Genomic DNA, 15771 nt, shown 5'->3' on the forward strand with positions numbered 1-15771 from the left:
ATGGCTGTTGCAATATCTGAATTTTCAGCTGGGTCTGTAATTTTAAAGACTCCATTATTTACTATGTAGATTGTGAGAAACAGGCCATAAACATATCAAATAGGGGCTGGTGCTGTGGCACAGTGGGTTAATGCCATGGCCTGAAGCGCCGGCATCCCATATGGGCACTGGTTCAAGACCTGGCTGCTCTACTTCTGATCCAGCTCTCTGCTATGGCCTGGGAAAGCAGTGGAAGATGCCCCAGGTCCTTGGACCCCTGCACCAGCATGGGAGACCCAGAGGAAGCTCCTGGCTCCTAGCTTCGGATCGGCACAGCTCCAGCCATTGCAGCCAACTGGGGAGTGAACCATCAGATGGAAGACCTCTCTCTCTTTCTGCCTCTCCTCTCTTTGTGTAACTCTTTCAAATAAATAAATAAATCTTTAAATAAAACATATCAAATGGAGGTCAGCATTGTTATGTAGCAAAGTAAAGCAAACACCTGTGACACTGGCAACTCATGTGGGCACTAGTTCCTCTCCAGGCTGCTCCAGTTCCCTGCTAATGACCTAGAAAAGTATCAGAGGGGTCCCAAGTGTCTGTGCCCCTGCCACATAAATGGGAAACCCAGATGAAGCTCATGGCTCCTGGTTTTGTCCAGTCCCAGTGCTGGCTGTTGCTGCCATGCGGGGAATGGACCATCAGCTGGAAGATCTCTCTCTCCCTCTTTGTAACTCTTTCAGAATAAATAAATCTTTTAAAAACAGAAACTATCAGATGACTTCACCAAGTGGTACTTGCTCATCATTCAGCAAATTTTTGTGAGAATATCTGCGTACTGGCACTGGAGATACAGCAGCACCCACAGATCTTCAGGACAAAATGGAGATACACACCAGTCAACAAAAACTTTCAATACAGTATGTTCACACTCTAACGAGGAAAACAAGAGTTTGGAGAATGCAACTTCTCTTTCTTGAATCTTCCTTTTTCTGGTCCTCATGAGTCTTAACTGAATCTAGTGGTTTGCCACATAGGACAATATTAAGCACATTGAGTTACTTAATAGGTCTCAGGACTGTCTAAATCACTTCTATTGTTCCATTTAATCATTTTAACATGAAAAGCTTGCATTATTACTATCTCTTTACCAAATGAGAAGGCTGAAGCAGGAAAGTTTATATAACACACCCAAGAATCCAGTTAGTAAGTAGAAGAGACTGCATTCCAACTATATGCAGATGCCTAAACTCAGGCCTATGTCTAAACCTCAAAGTTTCATGTTAACAGCTAATGGATTAAGGAGGAGAATTGACCTAAATACTGTGGTTAGAAAGTGGGGCCAATAGATCTCTAGGACATTGGAAAGTATCTTCAGAAAGTAGTTCTCATGAGAGATTGGTTTTTAGGCCCAAATTGGCCTAGCTTCCCTCTTTGCTTCCTGGCTCACCGTAAGATTGTTCCTCCACGCCCACTCTTCCATGCTCAGCCTCCACCAGATGCTAGACTAATGCAACCACTTGATCCTGAACTATGAACTTCCAGATTGTAAGCCAAATGAAAATTCCCTTCCCAGAAAGCCCCTTTAAGGGAGTTTAAAGTAACAAAAAGATTACTAATACAAAACAGGTCATGGTTCCAGAGGTCATGTGCTTAACCTGTCAACCAAACAGTCTCTTTTCCTGTGACTTCATGCCTGGAGATTTCTCAAAACTAGTTCAATCGGGGCCAGAGCTGTGGTGTAGTGGGTAAAGCTACTGCCTGCAGTGCTGGCATCCCATATTGGTGCCAGTTTGAGTTCCAGTTGCTCCAGTCCTGATCCAACTCTGTCATGGCCTGGGAAAGCTTAGAAGATGGCCTGAGTCCTGGTTCTCAGCTTTGGATTGGCACAGCTCTGGCCATTGTGGCCATCTGGGGAGTGAACCAGTGGATGGATGACTTCTCTTTCTCTCTGCCTCTCTATAAACTAGTTCATTCGTCCACAAATGCATCCATCTCCGTAGCCAACAAGGCTTTATCAGATACTTACCAGATACAAGGCACTGTAAAGCTGAAAAGATAAAACTATAAAGAAGCTGCCCCTGCCCTCTAGGGAATGTAAAGTCATGTTTGGAAAATAGGTAACAGGCAAGGTTAACACAGCTCCTGCTGAGACAACACCTAACTACCCCCAACCATGGGAAGACAAGAGCATTTTCTCTCAGTATTTAACCTCTCCCATACCTGAAGGATAACCTGGAATTAGCCAGGGAAGAGTCTTTGGCCTACTAAAAAGAGCATGCTCACAAGCATGAAAAACAACAGAGCTTAACGTGTTTCTGAAAAGCAAGGAGCTAGTGGCTTGCAGAGCCTAATGACTGCATTGTCATAGGATGGGTTGGGAGTGACAAGAGGTAGGATTGAAAAGGAAGCAGGAATCACATGAAGAGCTTTGCAGGCCTTTTATCCTGAGCAAATGAGGAGACCTTGAAGGACTGAAGACTTTTCATCAAAAGAGAGGCACAACAACAACTGTGTGTCAGGAAGATGGCTTTGACTATCATTTCCAATCTTTACATTATCACCATTCAACCAAGTTCTCTATTTGAACATAGAAAACACCAAATCTCCCTCCCTTCATTATTAAGTCAGTAGAACTTCACCAACACACATTTAAAAATAACTGCTCTTGAGAAGGATAATTTCTCAAAACTCTGCAAAAAGATTAATTTAATTCTTGCCCTTAAGTACTTTTCCTCATCTTTTCCCCTCTAGTTCCACAAAGCAGGAAACAGAACACAAAAATGAATTGAATGACAAGAATGTTGCTTTGGATATGATGGATGGAAATATTATTATGCTTAGTGTTGTTCTCCTGGAAAGTTTTTCTTTTCAAGAAAATATTATTAAGTAGCTAACAAAACATGCCAAAAACCAAAATCTATTAACATAACTCAGTTCAATCACTTAATACCTGTATACAATTCAAACTTTTAATAACATTATAGCCTCGGTCCCCTGACAATTCTTCTAGCCTCAAACTCAAAACAATACTCCTTTGCCTTCCATGAGTTTCAATGACTATGTTTTTGCTGTTTTATTTAAATTATGAATATGAAAGAATATATAATATACACACATGTTTATTCAAATATTAATAAAAGCCATAAAACAAGCATCATTGTATCCAACACAAAGCACAATATGCATATGAAAGATTAAAGGCAACTGTGAAGCATCTTTTATGGTTCTCCCTACATCTCTCTCCCTCTTCCCAGGAGTAGCTGCTATTGTAATATTTTTGTTAGTTGCTCCTTTATTTTTGTACATTTATAGTATTCATGTGGGGATTGCTAGATAATAGAGGTAAGCTCTGACTATGTGAAATTTTGTATGATTCTGAAGTAAAAATAAATTGTGTCTGCCACACAGCTCCTTCAAATCCATCAGTACAGTTTCTATGAAGTTTAAGGTCATTTTCCCTCAGATATACAGCAAGATGATGCAGGATGGAGAAGGGGTTATCTCCACAAAACTTAAGGAATGGTCTTTATCTAATGAAATAAACTCCAAGAAAGTACATAAAAGGCCCATAAAGTTCTTAAAAGAATTATAGATGCAGCTATGTCCCCATCTTGGCCTTAGGAGAACAGAGATAGCATAGAAACAGGAGAGGTCTTTGGATTGCCAGAATTTTACCAGCAAGACTCAATTAGACTCATGCATTGCCCCTTAATGAAAGCTGAAATTATGCTCCACTGCAGTATTCAGCTTTACACTGCTACTACAAAATACATGAGTCAGTTAGCTTATTAAAATATTTGCTTAGGGGCTGACATTGTGGTACAGCAGGGTAGGTCACTGTCTGCAACACCAACATCACCTATGAGCACCAATTCAAGTTCCAGTTAGTTCGCTTCTGATCAAGCTGCCTGCTAATGTACCTGGAAAAATAGCAGAAGATGGCCTGAGTGCTAGGGAGCCTGCTGCCCACATGGGAGACTTGGATTGAATTCATGGGTTCTAGTTTCAATCTGCCCAGCCCAGGTTGCAACCATCTGAGGAGTAAACCAGTAAATGGATGCTCTCTCTATATATATCTCCTTCTATCCCTGTAAGTCTGCCTTTCAGGTAAATAAACAAATAAATCTATTTTCTTTTTAACATTTTATCTATTTGTTTGAAAGTCAGACTTAAAGAGAGTGAGGGAGAGAGAGAGATAAAGAGAATCTACCACTGATTCACTCCCCAAGCCCCAACAGCCAGGGCTGTGTCAGGCCAAAGTCAGGAGTCAGGAGCTTCATCCTGGTCTCTGACATGGGTGGCAGGGGCCCAAACATATGGGCCAATCTCTGTTGCTTTTTGCAGGTGATTAGCAAGGACCTGAATGAGAAGTGGAGCAGCCAAGACATGAACCAGTGTTCATATGGGATGCCACAGTTGCAGGTGGTAGCTTAACCTCCTGTACCACAATGATGGTCCCTGTAAATAAATCTCTGTTTTAAAAAAGTTTGTTTAGCTCAGGCTTTTGAGTTTCAAAGCCTAAGACTGGACACTCCATTGGTTTGGCCTCTAGTGAAGATCATGGATGGCAATGGTAGGAACATAGTTCAAAATGAGTAGCCACATTTTGAACTGGAGAGAGAGAGAATATCCCATAATCCCTTCTAAGAGCATCACATCCAGTGACCTAAGAGCCAGCCTTAATGCCCCATCTCACAAAATTCTCCACTTCCCAATAGAACCACCCATGGGACCAAGACCTTACTCATGGGCTTTTGGGCAACACTCAACATCCTAACCATTGCACTAAAGATATGGAAACCAGAGCCCAGATAGTGGAACTGAAAGTCATAGAGAATTATTTCCACACCTACAGATCCAATGGAGTGACCCAATACTTGTCTGTCTGGATTTCAGAATGGTTTAAGGCTCCCATTCTATCTCTTTTGAACATGAATGTCTACAGTAGTTACACTGGGTCCTGTAATATCAATAGTGAATCCCAATGGTAGTGATCTGGGTAGAAGATATCTTGTCATTTTTGTTTCACATATCTAAAGATCAGGGGAAACTCTACTTGGGGAGCTGTACCTAAGGTATTACACCAAGGAGCCTCATTTATTCTGGTCTTAGCTTAAGTGATAAGATTTTAGACTTCATGCTAGTGCTATAATAAAAGAGAACTTGAACCTTGGAGTGAGTGAATGTTTTTTTCATGTCCTGGGTGCTAGAGGAGAGACTGTGTTAGGCAGCTGTTAAAATGGTCTCCACTGATGCCTGCTTTTTGGTATTCATACCCCTCTATATGAACTCTATTTAGTGATTCGCTTCTAAATGATAGAATGTGGCAAGATTAAGCTATAATATGGCTTCCATCGAGGGTTGGACATCTCCCTCTCTCTCTCTCTCATTTGCCCTGTGGGAAAGCAAATTGCCTTTAAAGAGTCCTACATGCTGAAGGACCAAAGTCATTAACAGTGTAAATTAGGCTGCCAGAAGATCGTCCCCCTCCAATCTGAGTTGAGACTATCACCCTCACAGATAACCTAAATATAATCTCAGGAGAGACTTTAAGCCAGAGGCTGTCAGTTAAATTTACCCCATATTCCTGATCCAAGGAACTATAGGACGCTAAATATTGTAGTAGGTTGCTAAGATTTGAATGAACTTATAATGCAGTAATAAATAATACAGATTTTGTTGAAGGGACTACAAAGCCAATATATACTTAACTCAGACTCCCAGGCAATGATGCCCCAGAGTATCTGATTCCTTAGTCTCCATAGGCACATAAGCAACAGCCAGTAATTCTGTCATTTATCACACCAAAGTTTCTGAACCAGTAGGGTTGAACGACTCAACTTTATAAAATTTACATCTTCTGTGATAACTGCTTAAAGAAACTGTAGCAGAAGTAAAATAAAGTGATAATTATAATATAACCTTACATTTAATAGGTCTTACAGTTTACAAAGCAATTTCCCAAAAATGAGTCTTTCTATTCTCAGAAACAAAGCTATGAAGTTGGTTATTATCATTTCAGTTTGAAAGATGAATAAAGTAAATGAACATGTAAATATAAGCCCAAACGTGTCTTTTGCTGAGTCACAAAATAGGCCTTAAATATTTGCTTTCCAACTGCACAGTCCCACTCCCCCCCCAAACACGCTCTCGGAAGTTCCTTGGTTTGATACAAGTGTGTGGCAGTCTGTGGTTCTACAGACCCAGAATGATTTTAAAATGCTTGACGATACTTCACTTATTAGAAATTAGTGGTAAAATATATAGTAGCTTGTTTACCTTAAAATAGGCGATAACTAAATGGTTCTATGTATAAAAACAAAATGAGCAGGTTTTATTAACAGCCCAAATCATTATTTAGTGAGTGTTTTATTTCACTATTAATAGCAACTCAAATTCAGAAACATGATGTTTCTTTCCTCTGACTAGAAAATTGGAGGTGTCTGAAGATATGATTAAAAAACCTAATCATATCATATCTTACTTTTTGCCACTACATTTATTCTAAAATACTCATGGTTCCTATTTGCCTCAACTTGCAGAAGCATTGAAAGTCATTTTCTTTAAAAAAAAAAAAAAAAAGAGAAAGAGAGAGAAAATGTGGCAGATTATCTATATCACATGCATCAAAATAACATAGCATTCCATTCTCAAGTTAAAATAGACCTAAGAGACCATGTGGTTTTATATAAGGAGAGACTGAAAAAACAACCAAGCACACCTCAAGACAACAAGGAAAGGGTTTGTTTTCTCAAACAAAGCTTTTTAAAAAGCTTTATCTACTGATTTGAAAGATAGAGATAGGAAGACAGAGAGAGATGGATCATCTATCTGCCCTTTTGCTTTGCAAATGGACACCAAAGCCCTGTCTGGGCCAGGCTAAATCAGAGGCCAGGAACTCTGTATGTCACCCAGATGGCAGGGGCCCAAGTACTTAGGCCATCACCCACTGCCTCATCAGGCATATTAGTAGGAAACTAGATCCAAAGTGGTGCAGTCAGAGCTCAAACCAGCACTCTGATATGGAATGCTGACATCACAAACCATGGCTTAACCCACTGCACCACAATGCTAGCCTCTCAAACAAAACTTTTTAAATAGCATTGTTAAGTCATTAGATATCCAATAGTCTCAGAAAATAGGCTAACTAAAATTTATGATTTTTTGATTTATATTTCTCACCTGCCAAAGACTTTTTTTAGTTTTCTTTTCACGGATTTGTTAACAATTCTACTATAGAGGTATACATGTAATTTTATTTTTATGGTAATCCTACAATTTATTTCCATTAAATTTCAAATCTTTTAAGATACTTTTTTTTAGTTCTTCAAAGTAGATAACTTTATATTTCTAGATTTGAGATCCTTAGTGGAAAATTTGAAAATTTGTTAAGAAATTTCTGCTAAATTAGCACTACTAATGGACAAATTTGTACATTTATCTGAGTCTTTTACAAATAAAGATATTTGCATAAAAATAGAATTTGCACTTCTAAGAGATCATCTGTTTCTCATTCCCTTTTACTCAAAACTCTTATCTTCTTTACAACACTATAATCCTTTTCACAGGGGAAAAATCTGATGTCAATAACTATTTTGATTCTAAGTGAACAATATACACAAGCAGTGAATAACTTTTATATAACAATGTTTTGTTTATAAAATTATTTCACAGCATTTGATGTAATCAGCATTATACCTCTGGTTTTTTTTTTTTTCAGCAAATATCCAACACATTTCATATTTCTAAAGGCAATATGTAGTGTATACATAAAGGGATAGCAGCATCATGTTAGCATCTTATAAGAAAGAGCTTTAATTATTGGTATTTTAACAAAATCACCTTTTCCTTTCACAAGTAAAAAGAAGAATTCCTTTAACTCTAAGGATCATATACCCATTTAACTATACTTCTGAGTGTATGGACTTGGTGGGATCTTTCGGCACATCTTTGAAAAACACATAAAATTATGCCAATGCCTCCCTTAAAATTCTTTAATATTTCCCTGCTGCCCTTAAGAAAAAAAAATTTAAATTCTTCTGCACGACAGGCATATGAGTACTTAAGTTTGTGGTGTCACCTCATCTCTGTCTTCCCTCAGCCTCCTCCTCCAATCCCTTTCCCTATCTACTCACTGACAGATTTTTTTTAACACAGCCAGCTTTATCATCTTATCAGTATCTTTTAAAACATTCATAACTTGACAAATTGTTCTTTCCACAGTCCTATTTCAAGCCATCTGCAAAACACCTAAAACATAGGGAAAGTGCCACTGTTTTCCTGAAGCATTTCTTGATCCTTAGGTAGAATTTGTTATTTCCTCTTTAAGGATTCCCAAACTTTGTTCAATGACAGTACTTAATAAGTAAGTTTTAATTATTTGCTTCTCTACTCATCTGTCCTTTGCTTGAGTCTGTGCTCCTGGACACAGTGAATGAAAGATTATAAGAGACATGGTTATGGGCTGAGTGGGTAAAGGAACTCAAAAAGGAACGTTGGAATTTCTGCCCTCAAAATGGAATATACCCAGTTATTGCTAAGCAGAAAATCATGTATGAAGGGCTAGAATGTGGCAAGATGGGTTAAGCTGCCTCCTGCAACACTGATATCCTAAACCAGCCCTAGTTCATAAACTGGGTACTCCACTCTGCTTCAGCTCCCTGCTAATGCATCTGAGAAAGCAGAGGAAGACGGCCCTACATCCACGTGAGACTCGAATGAAGCTCCTGGTTCCTGGCTTCAGCCTGGCCCAGGACAGCCTTTGCATCTATTTGGGGAGTAACTAGTAGACAGAAAAGATATCTCTCTCTCTCTCTCTCTCTCTCTCTCTCTCCCCGCCCACTCCAATCTCTGTAACTCTGCCTTTCGAGGTACCTTTCTCTGAAGGGAGGAGAGAACCTCCACTTTGACTATGACCTTGTCTAAACAAGATAAGAATCGGAGAACTCAGAGGGCTTCCATAGCCTTGGAAACTCATGACTGGAGCATAGGGAGATTACTGATGCCATAGACAGGAGTGTCAATTGGTAAAGTCAACAACAGGAGTCACTGTGCACTTACTCCTCATGTAGGATCTCTGTCCTTAATGTGCTGTGCATTGAGATTTAATGCTATAACGAGTACTCAAACAATATATTTCACTTTGTGTTTCTATGGGGGTGCAAACTGTTGAAATCTTTACTTAATGCATACTAAACTGATCCTCTGTAAAAAAAAAAAAAAAAAAAATTATCAACTCCCAACTTGACTCTCACTGGGATTAAACATGACAATAGGTCTGATCTGATTTCATCATCATTTAAAAAAATCATCTATTATTTTTCACTTTATGTTTCTGTGTGGGAGCAAACTGTTGAAATCCTTACTTAATGTATACTAAGCTGATCTTCTGTATATTAAGATAATCGAAAATGAATCTTGATGTGAATGGAAGGGGAGAGGGAGTGGGAAAGGGGAGGGTTGTGGGTGGGAGGGACGGTATGGGGGGGAAGCCATTGTAATCCATAAATCGTACTTTGGAAATTTATATTCATTAAATAAAAGTTAAAAAAATAAAAATAAAAATAAATAAAAAAAAGAAATAAATAAAATCTTTAAAAAATAAGTCATTTAAAAAAAAGGAAATAGAAATGTGAACTAAACTCTGAATCAGAGGTCAGGAAGAAATAACATTTTATGATTTTTATCTTCTATTACCATTAAAATGATGACTTTGTCTTACCAAAGAAAAAAAGTATGTAAATGCTTTGAACTGGGGAGATACATCTTTATCATAGCTCACATTTAATTAATTCATTTTATCTACCATATTGGCATTATTTCATGAAATTTTCACAGAAACTTTATGAAATAAATTATCACAAGTCCTGCTTCCCAGGTGACAGAATTGATGCATAAAAAGAGTGTTACAGCTAATAATTATGGAGGAACTAGGATTAAATCTATCTAGGTCTATCTGTGTTGAGGTGACTGCTACACTGGAAGTTAGCTAGAAGTAATGGCTCAATTAGTTGGGTTCTTGCCATCCACATTGGAGACCTGCCTTTTTTTGTATTCCTGTACATATGTGTGTGTTTGTGTGTACATGTATGTATGTATATATATCCATATATATAGGAATATATATGGATATATAGATATCCATCTATCAAATTTTAAAAATAAAAAAATTACTGAAGAGAGTATGTCTGCCTATGAAGGAGCTGCTGTCCTATTTCGAGCAGAGTTAAAGAAGGTGACTAAGGAGAAAGGATACCGTCCAAAGAAAATCTGTAGATGTGATTATACTGGGCTCCTCTGGAAGAAGATGCATGACAGAACCTATATTCGTAGAAGATAAAGGAGTCATATGGATATAAAATATAAGGACAGACTACCTCTGGCATTATGTGACAATAGTGCAGGGCATATGAAAATTCTAAGTACAGAGTATAAGTTCTACACTCTCCCAAAAACAAAAATGAAAATTATCTTTGTACTGGCAATATGGTCAAAATGCATGGGTGACAGCCATTTTGTTTCTAAAATGGAACTACCAATGCTTTATCTCAAAAGAGGAGGAGTTGGAAAACTGGGGCCGGCTGGCACTGTGGCATAGAGAGTAAAGCCTCTATGTGTAATACTGACATCCCATATGGGTGCTGGCTGAGTCTCAGCTGCTCCACTTCTCCCACCCATTTCCCTGCTAATAAACCTAGCCCAACCCCTTGGGCCCCTGTACCCATGTGGGACACCTGGAAGAAGCTCCTGACTCCTGGCTCCAGCCTGGCCCTGTCCTGGCTGTTCTGGCCATTTGCGGACTAAATCATCAGGTAGAAGATCTCTCTCTCTCTCTCTCTCTCTCTCTCTCTCTGTCTCTCTCTCCCCCCCAACTGTGTGTGTGTGTGTTTGTGTATCCTTTCTCTGTAACTCTGCCTTTCAAATAAATAAATAAATCTCTAAAGAAATAGACAATTTAACTGGCCACCCTCAATCTGTTTTCCATAAAAACAGGTTGTATTTTTATCTCCAAATATAATCTTATTGCTTTAGCTACTTGACTGGGCATCACTCCATTTGTGAAGGCCACATACAGATATCTGGCATTTTATCACATTCCATCACCAACAGATGTAGACCCCAATTTGAACGTAACATAGTACTGGAAATAATTTATTACTACTGAATTGACATTCATCCATGCTGCAATGGATGGATTAAAGCCAGAAACCAAATCCCTACAAAACAAACTTTTGTAGCAGAGCTATAAAATGATATTTATTTATTTATTTATTTTGTTCATTTAAAAGGCTGAGAGACAGAGACAAACAGATTTCTCCCATCTACTGATTCATACCCCAAATGGCTGCAATGGCCAGGTGGCTGAATCTGGAATCCTGGAACCCAATCCAGGTCTCCCATGTGGGTGGCAGGGACACAAATACCCGAGCTAACACGTGCTATCTTCCAGGATGTGCATTAACAGAAAGCTAGAAAAAGGATGGGAACTAGGGCTTGAACTCAGGCACTCCAATATGGTATTCAGGCATCCCAAGCAGCATCTTACCTCCTAGACAAAATATTTATCCAAGTTGTGAATTATCTGAATAATTTCTGGAAGTCCATGGAGAAATTAGGGAAATCAATGAGGCAGTGATACAAGTTGGTAGGGAAGGTTTGCTGACATGCTTGATGATGTGAAAGAACACACTGATGCCTATTGAGAAGTGTTAACAAATGAGCAATCTGAAGAATTTGTTGAGTTATCTACTGAAGAAGGTGAAGAAGAAGAAACGAACCAAAGTAGAACTAGCAATGTTGGCATTATCAAAGTTTAATGAAATATTTCAAATTGCACAGACATTAAAAAACAAAACCATGAAATATGGCCCTCACATGAAAGAACTTAAAGTCACCTGTACAACAATTTGATGAATTAAAAACAAAAAAGACAACAATTTCTGATTATAACATTCTTCCAAAAAAATTAAGGCAAAAGAAATTTCAACTATTATGGATTTCCAACCACCAACATTACCTGCTGCTGACATGCGACCATAACATCATCGCAACTCAATGATGTGGGATCACCTAAAGCAAATGTTCATCATTCTGACACATCATCAGGTGGAGAGTAGCTTAATGCCATATCATAATGCATACATACTGCACCTCATTTTATCTCATCATGCAGGCATTCTATCATCTCAAATTATCACAAGAACAAGGGTGAGTATAGGACAATACTTTGAGAAAGATAATATTTACTAAACTTTTATTATATTGTAATTCTATTTTATTATTATTATTGTTAATCTTACTATATCTATTTTATAAGTTAAACTTTATCAGAGGTAATGAGTTTAGGCAAATATGTAATTCTGCATAGGGCTTGTTAGTATCCAAGGTTTGAGGCATCCACCCCAAGTCTTGGAACAAATAAGAAAGTACTACCAGGATACCATTTTGTCTTGCAAAAGAAAATGTTTGCTATTTTAACAAGAGTTTAAATTCCAAGGATCACTTCCATACAGTTCCATTCAGGTGAATATTTCTTTTAAATGACTTGCCCACAGACAAACCTAAAGTTCAACTCAAATTTATGCATCTCTGACATATATAAACAGACAAAATAGCTGCCATTAGATGACAACCTCAGACATCATGCAGAAATTCCCTGCACACATATATTCTCTAAGCAGATAAATGGCTTTCACTGAATTCATTTTCTAGCAGAAAAACTACACAGCTTATTCTGCTTCATTATACTCCTTGCGTGCAAGTGTGGAGCAAACTACACACATCATCTACCCAAGTGGTTCTCAAAGTATGCTCTACATATTAGCAGCATGAGCAAGGGCCAAGCACCTATTAGAAATGTGTATTTTGGAACCTACCAAACCTAGTGAATCAGAAGCTAAGGAGTGAAACTAATATTCCATAGTTTAACAAACTTTCCAGAGGACTCCAACATATTCCAAATTCAGGGATCATTCACCTGCTATCTTATTTTGTCTTACAGGTGTGAAAACTGAGGCATTGGTTTCTATAATTAATCAAATTAATAAGACCTAAGCAAAATAATTTCTTGTACAAAATCTATTTTCTGCCAGGTTCATTTTCACCCTATTGATTACCCCAAGAATCAAGTGTATATGTCCACTCTACAAGGATATCATTATTGGTTTTCTGGATCTAGTGCATTTAAGCCTCAGGAGCTGCAATATAAGTAGTAAACAACATTATTTGGTATTTTATTCTTCAACTTAGGTTAGGAGGTGCTTCGCTAAGAATTAACAATTCCAGGAATGGCCCCATACATCATATACTACATACAAAAACATGAGTCTATTGAAACTTTTCTCTAGAAGAAAGTTCTAAAGACAAAAGTTTCCTTTCATGAAATACTCCCTAAATTTGGCCATTTCTACTTGCTACAGCCCACCTAGAAGATTTACACTGAATGAAGGAACAAAAGTTAAGACCTTGATATGTGTGGGAATTTAATATGCCGGAGCCACTCAGAACAACTGGATCTTTGGATGATCTTGACTGAGCCCTTACCCCATTTTGATTCCCAGTCTTAGTGTGATCACATTACTTCCAATCTCTCTGGTACTTATCTAATCTAAACTAATTTAATTATCCTTTTTAGAATGATGCTCAGGCCGATGCCACGGCTTAATAGGCTAATCCTCCACCTGTGGCGCTGGCACCATGGATTCTAGTCCCACTCGGAGCGCCAGATTCTGTCCACTCTGCCTGTCAAAAAAAAAAATTTTTTTTAATTAAAAAATAAAAAAATAGAATGATGCTCAGAAAATATTCCTGCACTGAATGTCACCATACCAAGATCTTCAGTGTTCTCGAAAGATTTTCATAATTTTCTAAGGAGTACATCACCAGTATAGATTACAAAGGAAGCAGGATTTAATATACATAATTTTACCCAAGAACATGAAGTGTATGTCCTCTTACCCACTCAATGAAGGTGTCTCTGCTAGAATTAGAGACTGTGTCTTCAGTCAAAAGTATGAGGGAACTTCAAGTCTGGAAAAATAGAATTAATTAAAAGCCAAGTTTATTTCGGTGCAAATTTGAAATCTACACAATTTTTCATAATGCACATTTTACATGAATGCTTTAAAGGACTCCTTGTATACATGAAATTGGAGGCATTATAAACATTTCCCTGTGCCCGTTCCTCTTTTGATACTCCAATCTCCTCTAGCCTCCTGAGATTCCTTTCTGTGTCCCAGTATGACGTGTTCACGCTCTTCAACCATTTCCTGTGTTGGCCAAGCATCTACGTTTGAAAGACAGTACCTCTTACTCTTAAGAAGAAGTCAAATGCTATTATAATAAGAGTGGCATGTTTGGCATTCTGGGAAAACATCAATGCTTCCTGAGTACTGATCTTTGTCTTCCAATTTCTACCACCTGGTCTATCAATACATTAACTAACCTCTGGCAAAGTCTCCTAAGGCTAATAAACACTTCCTCATCCCCAGGATTTATTTGTTTACAGTATCTTAAATTACTAGAGATCATAAAAGATAACCCTCCATCTCCCTTATTGCCATGACCTTTCAGAATGAAGAGAGCTATAAAATTAAAGGGAAAAAAAAAAAGATGTCCTCTGCTCCAGCATTTCAAATGTTTATGAGTGTCTGGCTCACCGTTATCTCAACAGCTTGCTGCTTTCCTAATGATCTCTCTTTTTTTTTTTTTTTCTGTTTTATGTCCTCAAACCCATTTATTCTCTGGGCTGCCAGGGGCATAGACGCATTCAGTCGTTCTACGTACAACATAGTCGCTTCTAGAAATTAAATAATATTTAATAATAAATTGGAAGAAGTCACTGAAGAAAGGGCTGCCCGCATTCCAGGCACTCACCCCACAGTTTCGCTCCCTCACATCTCAGGAGGTGGTCAGGTGCAGAGATTTTCCTCCCTAGGCTACCAGTCAGACGTAGGCATACTTCACAGAAATGACAGCCTAATTTATTCTGGGAACAGGGATGTGTTACCATGCTTTTTTACACAATTTACTGATAGTGGCAACCACTGCCATCATGCCTGGTGAATTACCCATCTAATATAGGATTGTCATAGCCTAATATGCTAAGAGTTAGTGATCATATAGAAAGGAAGGCCACCAAAAGAAAAACCAATGAGACCAGTGGGACACTAGTGTAGCTTAAAAATTATACCATCCCCTAAATATTCATAGATTTTTATTCGCTTCCTGGAATTTCCTGTTTTGGAGTTCCCTAACATTTTCTGTGATATTTTCAGTGACTTCCATTTCTACCAAATGGTTCTGCAGTACTTTTTGCACATTTATACACTAGGAACAGACACAAGAAATGCTTTTGGATGCCCTGTCACTCACAAACACAATAAAGTATTCAAATTCACAAAATGAGACATTCATTATTCTTCAGACTTTCACTATAGATATAATCCTTTGCACTCATAAATATATATTATATATATTATATTATAATATATAATATGTTATATATTATATATTACATTATATATACTATATTATATATAGTGTATATAATATATATTAAGAACTTATAGTATGTTATGCATTGGACTACACACTTGGGGAAACAAATATATTAATCATGGGATCTACTCCATCAGCTATATTTTAAAGGAAGATCAACTTTAATATATTTCCTTGCTAATTATCTAGAGATTTTTATTTTGTTTCATTATCTAGAAATAAACATCTTTCTAATGGAAATATACTTCAAGAAACATAAAAAGTATCCAACCATCACTACAAATACTCCTC

At 37.8% G+C, this 15771-nt stretch overlaps 1 long non-coding RNA gene across 1 annotated transcript in view; it reads right to left on the reverse strand.

Annotated features, from left to right (window-relative positions):
• Nucleotides 1-15484, reverse strand: part of LOC127492023 (uncharacterized) — a 146298-nt gene extending 130814 nt beyond the window's left edge. Inside the window, exon 1 of the long non-coding RNA XR_011378648.1 lies at nt 13939-15484. This is a non-coding gene — a long non-coding RNA (uncharacterized lncRNA). The remainder of the gene's footprint in view (nt 1-13938) is intronic.
• Between the last annotated feature and the right edge of the window lie 287 nt (nt 15485-15771).

The sequence above is a fragment of the Oryctolagus cuniculus genome, chromosome 9, assembly GCF_964237555.1.
Source record: "Oryctolagus cuniculus chromosome 9, mOryCun1.1, whole genome shotgun sequence".
NCBI classification, from domain to species: domain Eukaryota; kingdom Metazoa; phylum Chordata; class Mammalia; order Lagomorpha; family Leporidae; genus Oryctolagus; species Oryctolagus cuniculus.